General features: G+C 42.5%; 1 protein-coding gene across 1 annotated transcript in view; it reads right to left on the bottom strand.

The window, feature by feature from the left end:
• PIWIL2 (piwi like RNA-mediated gene silencing 2) overlaps positions 1-15,747 on the bottom strand; it is a 2,846,460-nt gene that overhangs the window by 632,820 nt on the left and 2,197,893 nt on the right. The window lies entirely within an intron of this gene.

Below are 15,747 nucleotides of genomic sequence, written 5' to 3'. Positions count from 1 at the left end.
GCTTAAGTCAGAAAGTCATCCTGGACACAAGATGCCCGTCTACTGCAGGGCAAAAAGAAACGGGCAATTTGTAACCCTGCCATTTCATCCTAACATATCTCTGGATATGGGAGGAAACCAGACAACCCACTGAAAATATCACAAAGACACATGGACCATACTTCCAAGATGGCTGTATACTGAGCAACAGCTTACTTCTAGCTCTCCCAGTCTGAAAACAGAAACTCAGCACAGAAGGCCAGTAGACTTCTGTTTAAGGGCAAATGTCAATAATTGGGTAGTACGTGCACTGCCTTGATGCCAGGAATAAAGAAATACAGAAGACCCGGAAAAAAATCAGCTACAAAAAGTGAGGAAGAAACACTGACTGGGAGAAGTTCTGCAGCTGTTCAGCAAAAAGCAATGCAATCTTCAGACATGACCTCCAGTAACCTACAGGAAGATACAAGACAACTGCATACAGACCTGGTTAAAATTAACAAAACACTGATGGAGTATATCAACACAAAAGGTTGGAAAAAATGGAAGAAGCTTTAAACAGATATTCAGATGACTACAAAATACAGCAGTACCAGGCAAAGGTGCAAAGACAAAACCAAGAAGCAAAAAACGCCAAGTGATGCACCAGGAGGCCTCCAGTAAGTAGTTTTTAGCGTAGTCAACATTTAATATTCGTTATTTGTCCAACAGACTTCTTCAGAAACTAAACATAAGAACTCAGTCAGTTAAACATTTAAATAGTACAGACAATTAACACCAGCCAGTCAGCACATCACTCTCATTAAAACTGATTACATCATACTTAAATGCTGATTAAAAGCCAGAGGACAAAATAAAATAAAATGCATACAAACTGTTTCAGTATTCAAAACTTTGTTGATTAAAAAACAATAAACTAGTGCTGTAGGAAACAACCAAAACTAATATTTATTAATAGTCACTTTCCTGTTGTTTAAAAAACACAATGTTCACATTGTCATTAAGACCTGGGAAATATAGCAGGCCAGCCTAAACTGCCACTCAGCCTCCCTCTGGGCCACAAGATTTCTAAATCTGCCTCCACTTATGTTCTGCCTAACCACCTCCAACACAGAAAATGTAATTTTTTTCCAGTTAACACAAGCAATAGAGTGGTTAAACAAAGCACTGCTGGAATTTTTTCTTTTAATGGCATACTCATGCTCCAAAATTCTTTTTCTTAAACTCCTACTGGACATGCCAACACAAAAGGCAGGACATGCAGAACATAATGCAATATAAGCAATACCTACAGTACTACAATTTATCTGGCCAGGGTCCATAAAAGTTCTATCCACGTGGCGTAAGGAAATGATGGGTCCTTCAAATATAAATCTACAAGCCCTACAATCACAGCATTTGAAAATCCCCTCACCACTCCCAACAGGAAAGCAGAATTGTCAACCGTCATACGAGATGCTCTTATAAACTGTCCTCTGGGGACATTACTTTTAATAAAGTTCGGATGCCCACTTTTGAAATGAACATAACTGTTACAAAATGTAAACTTCCTATGTATGGTGCCTAAGAAACCTTTTACTAATAGTGTCCCAAATGATTCAGTAATGATCTCTGAAGAAAAAAACGTACAACCAAAATTACCATAGAGTTCCAATAAGTGCTCCAACACTCCTGATTTGTATCATCTCTGGTTCCGTTGTGCGGCCAAACAGCTAGTAGCAGAACAAATTCCCTTTCACTGTGAAATACAGTCACTTGTTCCAAATTAAATTAAAAAAATATATTTTATGTATTTATCATATAGTTCATTAAGATTTTATAACAAAATAACAATATAACAATAAGTAATATAACAATAAGTAACTACATGTCATTCAGCGACTAATTTGCCCTAATGTGTTAGATGACTACCCATCTAAAAGTCCTGTCACTAACCTTTCTAAAAATGTATATTTATAAACTGCTGTAACAATATATCTACAATAACTAATATAATTGAAATGCACAGTAATAATAACCTAATTAATACAGTTCAATAAATTCAACTATAACTTCATAATGGTTTGAACTGTGACAGCTAGAAAGCTATGAGACAAAACAAGCTTCCCATATGGATGATATACTCCAAAATTACTTTTTTACGTACCGACAACAAAGGGATATTAGTATAACTTTATAACCTGTGTTCATAAAACTGTATGATCAATATTAGTGAACTATGAATGTTAAAATTACATGTTGACCTCAAGAATAGCCTTCAATGAAATACTATCATTGAGTCCCGGAGGTGTGGTTGCATCTGTGAATATTTGCCACCATGCTTCTCTATAACAAACATTTTTTATTGTCTCTACCTCTGGGATCATTATGAACAATGTCTAATAAAGCAAATTTAAAATGATGTTTAGGACCTTTTTGTTCTATGTGCTTAAATAATGCACTTTTCTGGTCCTTCTTTCTGATATTATAAATATGCTCGTAAATACATTTTTGTAGGCTTCTTTCTGTTTTTCCCACATAGTAACCAAAACACTCTTGACAGACAGCGATATAAACAACCATCTTGGAGTTACAATTCCCCTTAATAAGCCTAATTCTAGGTCTAAATATGTTGTTTAAAATAATTTCCTTTTTATCAAATATGTAACAACATTGTCTACATGATCCACATTTGTTAGTATGTTGTTCAATATCTTTCCCTTTTTCTTCCCTTCTCCAAAAATCTTAATATATAAAATATATTTTTTTATTTATTGCAGTTTTTAAAACAGTTTTAAAGTATCTTTATAATAATTTGACTTGGGTAGTGTAACACTGTATTGTATTTGACATTAGAGGCATTTACTTAGCACTGTTACTTTAATGTTTAAACAGCCAAGTCATTTTTGGCGCTCTTAAAGTTTTAAATAGCGGACTGTTAAAATTGTTGGTGTTCTCAAGAAGCCCACAAATTTTGGGTGAAAGCGCTTAACCAGTGTTTACAAAGTTTGCAAAAGTCAGCTTTATTACATCGTAAATGCTTTATCGCATTTTTTATTTTAACGCATTTAGTATCTGCTTGTGTTATCATTGTGTGAACAAGCAGTAGTTTTTTAGCAATGAGTTTTGTAGCAATGAGCTTTCAACAACGAATGTTAAAGTTATTTAACATACGAGGCTGGCGTGCTGCTTAGATGAACAACAGTAACGTTCCGATTACAGTCGTTGATTTAATTTGGAACAAGTGACTGTATTTCACAGTGAAAGGGAATTTGTTCTGCTACTAGCTGTTTGGCCGCACAACGGAACCAGAGGTGATACTACAAATCAGGGGTGTTGGAGCACTTATTGGAACTCTATGGTAATTTTGGTTATAAGTGTCCCAAATGATGTTAACATCTAAAAGACACCGTGGTACCTACTTCACCTACAACAAACTTTAAAAAAAGAGGTATTTTGACTCAAAGCATCTGCAAATTCCTGCACATGAAAATCTTCAGCCCTCGCAATGAAAAACAAATCATCTGCAAACCTCATATAAAAAAGAATATTACCAAAACATGAAACATTAGGTAGGATTTCTAAATCCCACCACCCTAAAACAAAGTTGGCATATGTGGGCCCTACAGTAGCGCCCATCGATACTCCCTTCAGCTGTTTAAAACCATATCCATTAAACATAAAAAAATGCATTTTCCAATAAAATGTCTAACAAACAGATATATGTTATAATATTTTTATTGCTTAAATCAGTGTATTTACACAAAAACCATCTTAGAAAATTTACACCCATATCATGTGGTATACAGGTGAAGAGAGATACCACATCAACTGTAAATAAAACTAAATTGTCAGAAATGTTACTTGAACCAAAACACCTTTAAGTTTGTCTAAAAAATCCCATGAGTCAGCTATATAAGAAGGTAAACTCTTGACACATGGCTTAAACATGTGATCCAAATAAAAAGAAATACCGTCAGTGGAACTATCCGAAGCAGAAATGATAGGCCTGAAAGGGGGGTTGGTGGTAGCTTTGGGATCCCAAATATTACACTTATTCTGGGATCCTCCACATACCAAAATTGAAATAACTCTTTGCTGATGTCAATATTCAAAAGTAAATCATGTAACATACCATAAATAACACCATAACTTCTAATGATGTCTGACTTCTCAACCCTTGCATATTCGACAGGGTTAGACAACATACTTTCCATAGCAATGTTGTAGTCATCCACATTCATAATCATAATCCAACCCCCCTTATCCGCCTTCATGACCCTTAAGTCAGTTCTACTTTTAAGCTTATTCAAAGCTCTGCTTTCACTGTCATTAAGGTTATAAAATCTGATAGCATATTTACCCGATAAACCATTCCAAATAGCATTTTCACAAAAGCTTTCAAAGACTTTAATAGTATATGTTAAACTGGGATTATACGTAGATGGTTTACGAATTACATTTGTACAATTTACATCACTTAAAATGTACTTTAAATTCAATTTACGAGAAAATAACTTCAACTCTATCAAGGGCTTTGTAGTATTTGCCCGCCTACTTAGTTGAAAGTTAAAACCCAGTTTCAATACCTTAACATGGTCTTCAGATAACTGAAAACTAGACAAATTAAACACTGACATTTTGGAACTGTCACGAAAGGGAAGCTGCATTAATTCCAAAACCTGCTCCTCCCCCGGCTTCGCGTTTGATATCTCCTGCTGTTGCTCCGGTTTCTGTTGGCCTTTCTGGTAAATGTTTCTTGTAAAAAACCTCCTTTATTCTTGGCATTCGTATTAGAACTAGAAGCAGCATCACCATGCTCCTCTTCATTTTCGATAGATCCACCTGCCATTGTATGTGAATCACCATTCTCAGTTACGGCTGCCACCCGTCCCGTTGTCAGCAGGACACTCACGGGTTGAGCCTTCTCATCCCGTTTCCAGCATTCGCAGACAGTGTGACTTTAAAAGTCCCATTTTCCACTTTTCACGCTCTTGAATTGCTGTGGAAAAGCTGAAAATACTTCCATTTTTTTCACGGCAATGTGGCTACGTCACCAACCTGGACCTGCAGTTAGAGGGATTCCCTGCTAGGTCCGGGTGGTGTAATTCAAGCAGCAATTGGCTGCAGGGATTGGAGGGGGCGACGGATTCACCTTCAAGAGCCCAATAAAGATTGCAGCTGTAGAGCAGTTTTGTCTTAGTGTTCTACAGCTGCGAAGGAAATACTTAAGGTCTGTAATTTCCAATCCTAGTAGTGAAGCCAGCCAGCAAGCAAATAAGCCAGCCAGCCTGCAAGGGAGCCTGTTAGCCAGCCAGCAAGGGAGCCTGCTAGCCAGCCAGCCCAGCCACTTCAGTCGACAGAGCCAGTCATCCAACTAGCCATTCCACAGCAGGAAGGAAGCAAGCTAGCCCAGCAAAAACTGTGATAGTGGTAAGTACATAACATAGTATTTGGTGGCTTTAGTTATGTAAAATGGGAATACTGCGCTTTATTTAAGTTTTTAATGTTTAGAGGTAGATGGGGATGCAGTATGCAGTATTTAAATCTGTGCAGTGATTATTTTGAGATTTTTTTAGTAGTAGTTTAAAATGGGAACATATTGTGGTTTATTTAAGTTTTTAATGTTTAGAGGTAGATGGGGTGCTGTACGCAGTATTTAAATCTGTGCAGTGGTTATTTTGAGATTTTTTAATAGTAGCTTTTAAAGGTATAAAACCTGTACGTATATGTACTTGTTATTGTTCTTGGGGGTATGATTTGGAAGCATTACTTTTAAAAGGCTGAACTGTGTGTATAGAAGTTTTGTTTATTTCTGGTGGGGGGCAGTGAAATATAAATTTAGTGTTATGTATTTCCATTGTTGTAGCTTTTTCTGGGTATTTTCTGTTTGCAGATATAAAATGTTCGAGCATAGTTTGCACTTTTTTGTGTGGAAATGTATGCAATTTAATGCTGTTTTCAGGAAGTTAGGATATACTGTTTGGGTAATATTTCCTGTTAGTTCTTGCAAGTCAATGTGTACGTGGTACAAGTCTACCTTTTGAGGGGGAATGTTAACAGTTAATGTAGTGCTTTTATTATTCTAGTAGATACATGTTGCCAATTTGCCGAAGCTGTTTCAAGATTATTTTCATTTATACTTGTAAATGTGTGCATTTAATTTTTTATACGTTTTTAATACGGTTAAAATGTCCTGCTTTGCTTGCAATGTGAATATGGGTGTGCAGCTTTTACTTGGGCCTGTTTATTGCATCGCTGTGCTGGGTAAATTACTCTTAATTGCTGTTTTGAGGTAAAAGGAGTCCATGGAGTCTGCTGTACATGTAGTTTATTTTGCTTCTCTTGCAAGAAGTATTTTTAAAAGGTAAACTGTTTACGGACTTTTTTCCTGTTTTTTTATTTATTTTTTTTTTTGTGGACGCATGCTCAGAAGTTAATGCAGTGTATTTGAGATTGTGCTAAACCATGTCGTTATTACAGGGTAGTTTGCTTTTATAAGTAGCAAAGTTTGTATTTTGTGTTTTAGGGATGTCTTCAATAAACTTACACTGTACTGTTTTCATTATAATCCGATTATGACCAGTGCTGCTGTTGGACATGCCATGTTCATTAATAGATCATTGTGCTGTGTAAATTAGTGCCATACATTTCTTTTAACTGCTGGGGTCAAAAGTTAAATCAGGTCTATGGTATCCGCTTGTGCAGTCTCATTCATTTTAGTGTTTTTGTGGTTCAGTGAAAATGTGGTTAACTTTTTTTTCTTGAGGGGTGGGGCGAGGTGGGGGGCATGTTCGGTGGTAAAAACAATGCATTTCATGTTCTATTAGCCGTGTTAATGTTAGTTTTCAATGGCCAAAATGCCCCCTACATTACCTCATTTACTATTTGACCTTTTTCAAACTGTTTGCAATGTTAACTCTTTTCTGCTCCATTCCTCAGTTCTTTCGTATGCCAATGTCTTTTGAGCCAGTTCTTTTGAGTGCCAATGTTTTTCAATCCAGTTTTTTTCAAATCCCAATGTTTTTCAAGCCATTTTTTCGAGTACCACTGTTTTTCAAGCCATTTTTTTCGACTGCCACTGTTTTTCAAGCCAGTTTTTGTGAGTGTCACTGTTTTTCAAGCCAGTTCTTTCGAGTGCGAATGTTTTTCAAACCAGTTCTTTCGCATGCCAATGTTTTTCAAGCCAGTTCTTTCGCATGCCAATGTTTTTCAAGCAAGTTCTTTTGCATGCCAATGTTTTTCGAGCCAGTTCTTTCGCGTGCCAATGTTTTTTGAGCCAGTTCTTTTGTGCTGTGTAGCAGTATGTTACTGCACCCTAACATAGTTTTGGTAAATATGTTGCATATCAGGTAAGTACAGATTCAAGCATGAAGAGAGCAGCAGCTTCATCACAGTCAACCAGCAACAAGAGAATATGCAAGTGGCAGGATGTTTGGAAAACAGAATTCGACTGGATCGAGCGAAGCAGTTTTGTCAAAGCGTTCTGCAGGTACTGCAAGAGACAATTTCTAGTGACCCATGGTGGAAGAAACGATGTTGCACAACATGAGGCAACTGAACAACATAAGACTGCTATTCTTCAAGCTAAATCCAGTCACCTGATGACAAAATGGGCAAGGAACGCAAACCTTGAGGGACCAAAACTTAGGATCATTGTAGCAGGAGCCTCTGAGGTGTTCCATGCTGTTAAGCACAATATTTTCTATAACAGCTTGGACTGTGCAGTAAAGTTGGCCAGCTAGTTGTACAGTGACTCTAAACACTGCAAAGAAACTATCTTGTGGAAGAACCAAGGCTGAAGCCATAGTCGAAAATGTTTTGGGATCGCACTCAATGGAATGCCTGCTGCATGACCTTCAAAATCCAGGCACTTCATTTGCAATTTCATCAGATGCTTCCAACAAGGGGAACATAAAATTATTCCACTTGTTGTGAGGTATTTTTCTAAAGAAGAAGGGGTGGTGAATGGCCTTTTGGACTTCTATGAATACCCTGATGAATCTGCACAGGCTATTTCACAGCAAATTTCCAACATTATGGAAAGGCACTCCTTGCCCTGGAACAGCATTTCAGCTTATGGGGCTGATAATGCCAGTGTGAACTATGAGAAGAAATCTGGTGTGTATACCAGATTAAAAGAAAAGTGCCCATCACTCCAGAAGGCTAACTGTGTTGCCCACATCATTCACAATGCAGCCAAAAAAGCTGCAGCACAATTACAGTACCACGTGGAAGTATTTGTAATGAAACTTTTCAGCCACTTCTCAAGTTCTGCCACAGGACCAGAGACTTGAAAGACGACTTTGAGTTTGGTGGCATGGAATTTGAGAGTCTGTTAAGACATGTGCCAACAAGGTGGCTGTCACTACTCCAGCCACTGAAAGAGTAGTGAAAAATCTCCCAGTGCTCCAGTCCTATTTCCTCTCCCAGGGAGAAGAGGAGACCCCCCGGCAGATATGGCAGTACTTTTCAGCTAATGAGCATGGTGAGAATGCATTGCCTACACTACCCCAGTTTTAGACCAGACATTCGTGGCATTGGTGACTTGAGGTGCAGTGGCTGGAATATTTTGCCTGTTATCTCTTTGACCCTGTGTTGGGTTGTATTTCTGTTTTGTGGACTACCCCAGTACTATTTGCACTTTCTCTGTGCTGTTCTTGTTGATTTTAATGAACATATAAGTACATTAGAAAAATCAGCACTTACTGCCATGTAAACTTTTGGTGTAATGGTCTCTCTGAAGCAAAAACTGCAGACAACAGCTAAAGGTGCTTTCTTTGGAGGGAAACTTAGGGCAGTTATGAGCCCATTAGACAGCACTTCTGCTAACAAACTGAAGAGAGACTTCATTGTGTTCAAAGAAACAGCACTGAAGAACATGGAACAGTGGTTTGATTATACTGAAGGCAACTACTTGTTTACACTGACTAAATGAGCCCTTTGCTTTCAGTGACTTACTTAATGTGATCACTGCTCTGAGTCTGCAGGATGTAGATGAAGACTATCTTTTTAGGGACTACTTGGCAATTAGGCCCTTTCTCTAACAGTTATGCAACACAAGCTTGACCCCAGGAGAGAAGTGGCTGAAGCTTTTCAAAGAAGGGCCTGAACTGACTACACTATATCTGGTAATTGCTAGGGTTTTATCTATACCGACCTCAAACTCATTTGCAGAAAGAGTTTTTTTCTTTGGTGAAAAGTAAATGGACAGATGTACGATTTTCTTTGGTGAAAAGTAAATGGACAGATGTACGAAACTGATACAGTGTGGACTTGTTAAAAGCTGAACTAATGATGACTGTAAATTATCGGATGAAATGTTGTGACTTTTACTCAAATATTGTTTCAAATCGGGCCCTTCTTCAAGCCATAAAATCAAATTCAAAATACACTTTAAAAAAAAAAAAAGTGATTTAGTGTACTAGTGTGCAGTATAAAGTACTAGGGTGCAGTTTATAATTTTATATTTTTCTTTGCTTTAGCTTTAATTTGCTAGTGTGCAGTATGTAGTACTAGGGTACAGTATGCAGTTTTGTGTTTTTTCTTTGCTTTAACTTTAATTGACAATAAAAGTCAATTTTATACTTGGCTTGTATGTAGTATGTAGATTTTTTTAAGTTTTCTTTCTGAATAGTCATGGTTGGTTTATGAATTTTTTTACTTTTTAAATAAACAAGCGTCTGTTTAATGAGTAGTGTGTTTTTATTCCTTTAAAGTTTTTTACTGTTACAACTGAGTAATGTGGGGTTTTTTTGTAGTAATAGTTCACTTCATTTAAATGATTTGAGTTTTCAGTATGCTGTAATGTCACAATGTTGTATCCATAACTTTTAGTTATGTACTTACCATAACTTCAGATGTATGGGATCCATCTCGCCTACATTCTGTACTGATGGGTTCGGAGCCGATCCTCGGCTCCGACTCGGCACGCTATACTATAGAACGAAGTCTCTTATTGGCTGAGCTATCCCACATCCCAGGATGCACCACCACTGCTTCCCCAGATCTTGTTTGTCCGCATACATGCACACACACATAGACTGTTGATATAATATTGCCAGGTGTTTCAAGAGAGGAAACAATTGAACTCGGACCGTCCGGTCTCTTCTGCTCTCCAAGGCAGGGGGAAGGAGGGTGGGTTATTAGGAATGTAGGCGAGATGGATCCCATACATCTGAAGTTATGGTAAGTACATAACTAAAAGATGTAATGTGATCCTATCTCGCCTACATTCTGTACTGATGGGACAGCGTCCCTAGCACCTGATTCCTGGGTGGCTCACTGGAAAACACTCCTGAGAACTATGGAACCGAAGGAAGCTCGCCCCCGAGATGCCACGTCCAATTTGTAATGAGAAATAAAGGTGTGAGGAGAAGACCACGTAGCCACCGCACAAATGTCACTAATAGCAAGCTTGGAATGAAAGGCTGCCGAAGTAGCCATAGCCCTGGTAGAATGAGCTTTCACTGTAGCTATAAGCTCTTTGTTAGAAAAAGTATGACTGATACAGTCTCTGATCCACTTGGCAATAGTGACTTTCGTGACGGCTTTGCCCAATTTATTATCCGAAAAGGACACAAACAATTGATCTGCTTTTCGTGTTTGGTGCTTCCTATCCAAATAGAAGCGTAATTGTCTGTGGACATCTAAGGTGTGAAAGATATACTCTGCTCTGTTTGAATACTTCGGGAAGAAAACTGGAAGTTCCAGTGATTGCTGCAGACAAAAGGTAGAACAAACCTTAGGAACAAAGGATGGGTTCGGTCTTAGGGATACTCTGTCCTTGTGGAAAAACAGATATGGTGGTTTGATACATAGGGCTTGAAGTTCTGAAACTCGCCTGGCTGATGTAATTGCAACTAATAAAGCAGTCTTCCAAGAAAGAAACTTTAAGTCACAAGTTGCTGCCGGTTCAAAGGGGGAAGAGGTTAAAGCACCTAACACCACATTAAGGTCCCACGGTGGAGCGGGATGAGATATCGGGGGCCGTAGCAGCCCAGCACCTTTCATGAAGGCTTTACACAACTTGTTGCTCATCAAAGGTGGTTCTATGCTCTCATGAAAATTGGAAATAGCTGCCAATTGAACTTTGATGGTAGAGACCGAACAACCCTGGTTGAACAGAGAAGCTAAAAACTTCAGAACCTCTGACACCGGGGCTGTCATGGGGTCTAAGCCCCGGAGTTGGGCCCAAATAGCAAATCTCTTCCATTTGCTGTTATACATTTTCTTAGTAGAAGTCTTGTGGGCCGAGGATAGGATATGTATGACTTCCGGGTCCAAAGCATGGTTCCTGACTATGGTCGGAAGAGGAGGAGCCAAGCTGTTAACTTCAACGAGTGGAGGGACTGATGTAGCTGTCCCGACTGATGGGTCAAAAGATCCGGAACTTGGTCCAGGAACCATGGACCGTCCAGTACATATTTGCGAAGAAAGGGAAACCAGACTTGACGAGGCCAGTATGGGTCAACTAGAATCATTTTGCTCTCCAAGCAAATCGCCTTCTGGATCACTTTGGGAAGAAGGGGAACCGGAGGAAAGGCGTATAGCAGACCGGTGGGCCAAGCTTGGACTAGGGCATCCTTGGGAATCTCCCCCGGAACTGGGGTGAGAGAGAAGAACTGTTGGCATTTCGTGCTGAGGGGGGTTGCGAAAAGGTCGCAGCAAGGAGTTCCCCATCTCCTGAAAATCTGAGTTGCTACTCTGTCGTTCAGAGGCCACTCGTGAGGGGAGAGAATAGTTCTGCTCAGCTTGTCGGCTATCACATTTGATTTCCCTGGAATGTGTGTTGCTACCAGAAAACGCTTGGTTGCAATCGCCCAATCCCATACCTTCATGGCCTCTCTGCAAAGAGGGTAGGATCTGGTCCCTCCTTGCTTGTTCAGGTACCAGACTACCGACATGTTGTCGGACTGGATGGCAATAGTGCCCTGGGGGAGGTAACTGTTTAGTGCTTGCAGCGATAGAAGCACCGCCCTCATTTCCAGTATGTTGATGTGGAGGAGACTCTCGTCGGAGTGCCACTGGCCTTGGACTGACCTGCCCAGGTAATGTCCCCCCCACCCCGTCTGGGAGGCGTCCGTAGTCAGTGTGGCCACTGGGGGTGGTGGAACGAAGGGTCGCCCCTGATCCAGGTTGGAGGAAAGAAGCCACCAACGAAGGTCCTGTTTGCACGTCTCTGTGATCAGAATGTGGTGACTGAGTGGGAGATCCTGATAAGACCACTGGACTGACAGGAGCCACTGGAGAATCCTCATATGTAATCTTGCTAAGGGGACTAGGAGAACTGTGGCCGACATGGACCCTAACAGTTGTAGGACCATCCTCGCTGGGGCTCGACGTCTGAGGAGCAAAGCTCGAACTTGAGACTGTAGTGTTTCTATCCTCTCTGCAGGAAGATAGACTCGCATTTGCTTTGAGTCTATCTCTGCTCTGATAAACCGAATGCACTGAGATGGCAGCAACACGGATTTTGTCCAATTGAAGGTGATTCCTAGGGAGTTGCCTAGAGATATAGTGGCTGCTAGGTTCTGCAAGAGTAGAAGCCTGGAGGTGGCAGTTAGGAGCCAGTCGTCTAGGTATGGAAACACCTGGAATCCTAGACTTCTCAGGTGAGCAGTCACCACCGCCAAACATTTGGTGAACACCCTGGGGGCTGTGGTGAGACCAAAGGGCAGTGCACGGAACTGGAAATGACTGTCTCCCAGGCTGAAGCGCAAGTGTCTCCTGGACGCCTGATCTATCAGGATGTGATAATAGGCGTCCTTGAGATCTATGGAGCACATCCAAACACCTTTCTCCAGCAGCGGGAGAATGGATTGTAAGGTGACCATCCGGAACTTGGACTTTTTCACTGAACGATTTAGTTTGCTGAGATCCAAAATGGGCCTCAAGTCCCCGGTCTTTTTTGGCACCAAAAAGAATCTTGAGTAAGTCCCTAATCCGGTCTGGCCTGCGGGGACAGGTCGGATGGCTCCTTTTTGAAGCAGCTTTGATATTTGGTTGGCTGCAAGATCCCGTTGACTGGGTGGCGGGTCCGGGATTTTTTGGGATGGAGGTGGGGGTTGAGAAAAAGGGATGGTGTAACCTCCGGCGATGATTCGGAGCACCCATCGGTCCTGAGTGATACTCTCCCAGGCCTTTAGGTGCTTCGAAAAACGATCCCCAACTGGCTCCGGAGCTGCACAGTCGGGCACTCCTTCAGGGATGCTGGAAGGTTGAGGAGCCACGAAAGGACTCGCGGTCTCCAGTGTTGCGGGGGCCTCCGCCGCCTCTGGGACGGCGTCTTCCTGAAAAATTTCCCCCTCCTCTGCCTCTAGAAGGGTGATCGCTCTGCTGCGAAGAGCAAGGCTTTTGAGATTTACGGAACCACATTTTCCCCCCTCTTCTAGCCTTGGGATAAGGCCTGAAGGGAGTGGAAAACTGTGCCCCTACGGCATTTAAAGTCTTACCCTCTTGTTCACAGCGAGTCTAGGTGTCCTTTACCTTGGGTCCAAACAGAGAGGACCCATCAAAGGGAGCGTCGGCAAAGGAAGACTTAAAGGCCTCCGCAAAATGACACAGGCGGAGCCAGGCTTGTCTCCATAGAGCAACGCCTGTTCCCGCCGCTCTGCTCGCCCCCTCGGCTGCATATGAAATGAGCCTCATGGACGAGTTCGATAACGATGATAGGGTAGCCAGCTAAGAGTTAACTGTCTGGGCCAACTGCTCAGGTAAGTTACCAGAGAGGGTATCTGAAAGTTCCTTGACCAGATCCCTCTGAAGTCTGGTGAAGTGCGTCAAATAATTCAGATACCTTAAAGTAAAGGCTGCTGAAGTAAGGGTGCGCTTCCCGTACCGATCCATGCTCCTAGACTCTTTATTAGGAGGATGAACGGACATTGAAGCCTCTGCCACATCTTGTTGGGTAGCAGATGCCACCACCAGGGCATCTACAGCCCCACCTTTGGAGGGAAAATCCTTTTCAGGGGGTGCTAAGAGAAAATTATTGGGGCGAGCTGGCACCGGTTCCACAGAATCCGGGTGTTCCCACGCCCTTCGAGAGATCAAATCCAGGAGCTCATCGAAGGGCGGAGACACCCAGGAGGCGGAGGGCTGAGCCCCGAAGGCCTTGAGGAATACCGACTCCTCAGCGGAAGGGGGTTTGGACTGCCAGTCGCCTCGTTGCTTGAGGATCTCCAAAATGTCTGCAAAGGAGACATCATCCGAGGACGACTTGGGGGACCCCTCCGCATTATCGAGGTCGGTGTCCGAGGTGAGAGACTTGTCAGGGGAGTCAACGTGCTTCCTCTTGCACTGTCTCTTCCTTGGAGGTTCCTCCGAAGACGCTTCGGAGGGACCTTCAAGAAGGAGGGAACCCCCGATGGGGGTGGCCTCAGGCCCCAGGGCTCCGCTGTCTTGAAACAGGGGGACTACAAAGGAACCAGTCTCCGTGCCAAGGGAAGGTGACGGTGAGATGGTGGAGGTGGCCAAAGAAGGTTTTGCCAAAGCACTCCTCATGGGCCTGAAGGCGGGACCCCCAGAGTCCTGGGAATGTCCAACCCCCGAGGCCACAACAGTAGACGGCACTCCCGCAGCCGACGCACCGAGAGGGAGTCTCGGAACCGAAAACATCGGTCCCGAAGCGTCACACCCGGGGCCGACAGAGGAGGTCCGAGTACCGAACTCCGACCCGAAGGGCGGGGTTGGAGTAAGGGTCGGAACCGACCCGAAAACCTCCACCAGCTCCACCAGCACCGACTCCAATGGTGCCGAGGCTGTTGGAGGAGGAACCAAGACAACAGGGTGGGCAACCAGCTCCGGAGCCGACTGGGCTGGAGCAGAAACCAACTTTTGAAAGACCGGAGACTGAAACAGCCTTTGAAGTACCCTGTCTATGTCCGAATCCGACATTCTCGAAGACCGAGAAGAGATCGAACGAGTTTGAGTCGACTTCTCCACCGGTTCCGAAGGACTGGGGGACCGGCTCCGAATAGTCTCAATAAATATTGGTGTCGAGGGAGACTCCACAACCATTGCAATTTCCCTCGGAGCCGAAGTAGACTTCGGCGCCAAAGGGGAAGAGTCTGAGCGGGCAACTCTCATCGGCTCCGAAGCCAGTGGAGCCGATGAAGGTGACCCGCCTCTCGAAGCTCTAGCCGTCACTCCGAAGCCAGGGGAGTCGAGGCTGGAGGCATCGAGGCAGACCGTTCCGCCCTCGGCTCCGAAGTCCGTGGAGCCGATGGAGAAGCCTGCCTAGATTTCTTTGTAGCCGGTTCCGACGGGCTGGTTGGAGCCGACGATTTCTTTTTCTTTGAAGGTGAAGAGGAAGAAGATAAAGCCTCCTCAAAGGAAGGGGTGATAAGCCCTTTTAAAATCAATTTATTTTTCCTCTCTTGGAGGACACGGGAGGAAAAAGCGTGACAAACGCTGCATGACTCTTGAAGATGCTTAGGGCCTAAACAATAAACGCACAAAGACTGGTCGTCCGTAATGGACATTTTGTAACTGCATTTAGAGCATTTTTTGAACCCTGATGGTCTGTGCTCTTTCGACATGTTGACACACAAATCACTACCACAAATATATACTTTAACTACACCAATAGCTTAAAGAATAAGGTAAACTGAGGACAAGGCCCCTCTAACTCAAATGGGAACACTTGACTAAAAATTAGATTAGCACAGAAAGACTCACACTAAAAGCTTCAACAACGCGCGAGGGCAAGGCCCCTCTAACTTAAACGGGATCCTTTCCCTCAAACTAAGATAATTTACCACAAAAAAAGACTCAAAACTCAGTCACACA

Source organism: Protopterus annectens, chromosome 9.part0, assembly GCF_019279795.1.
Source record: "Protopterus annectens isolate FY-2018-M chromosome 9.part0, PAN1.0, whole genome shotgun sequence".
NCBI lineage: Eukaryota > Metazoa > Chordata > Ceratodontiformes > Protopteridae > Protopterus > Protopterus annectens.
This window is presented reverse-complemented; position numbering and strand designations above follow the sequence as displayed.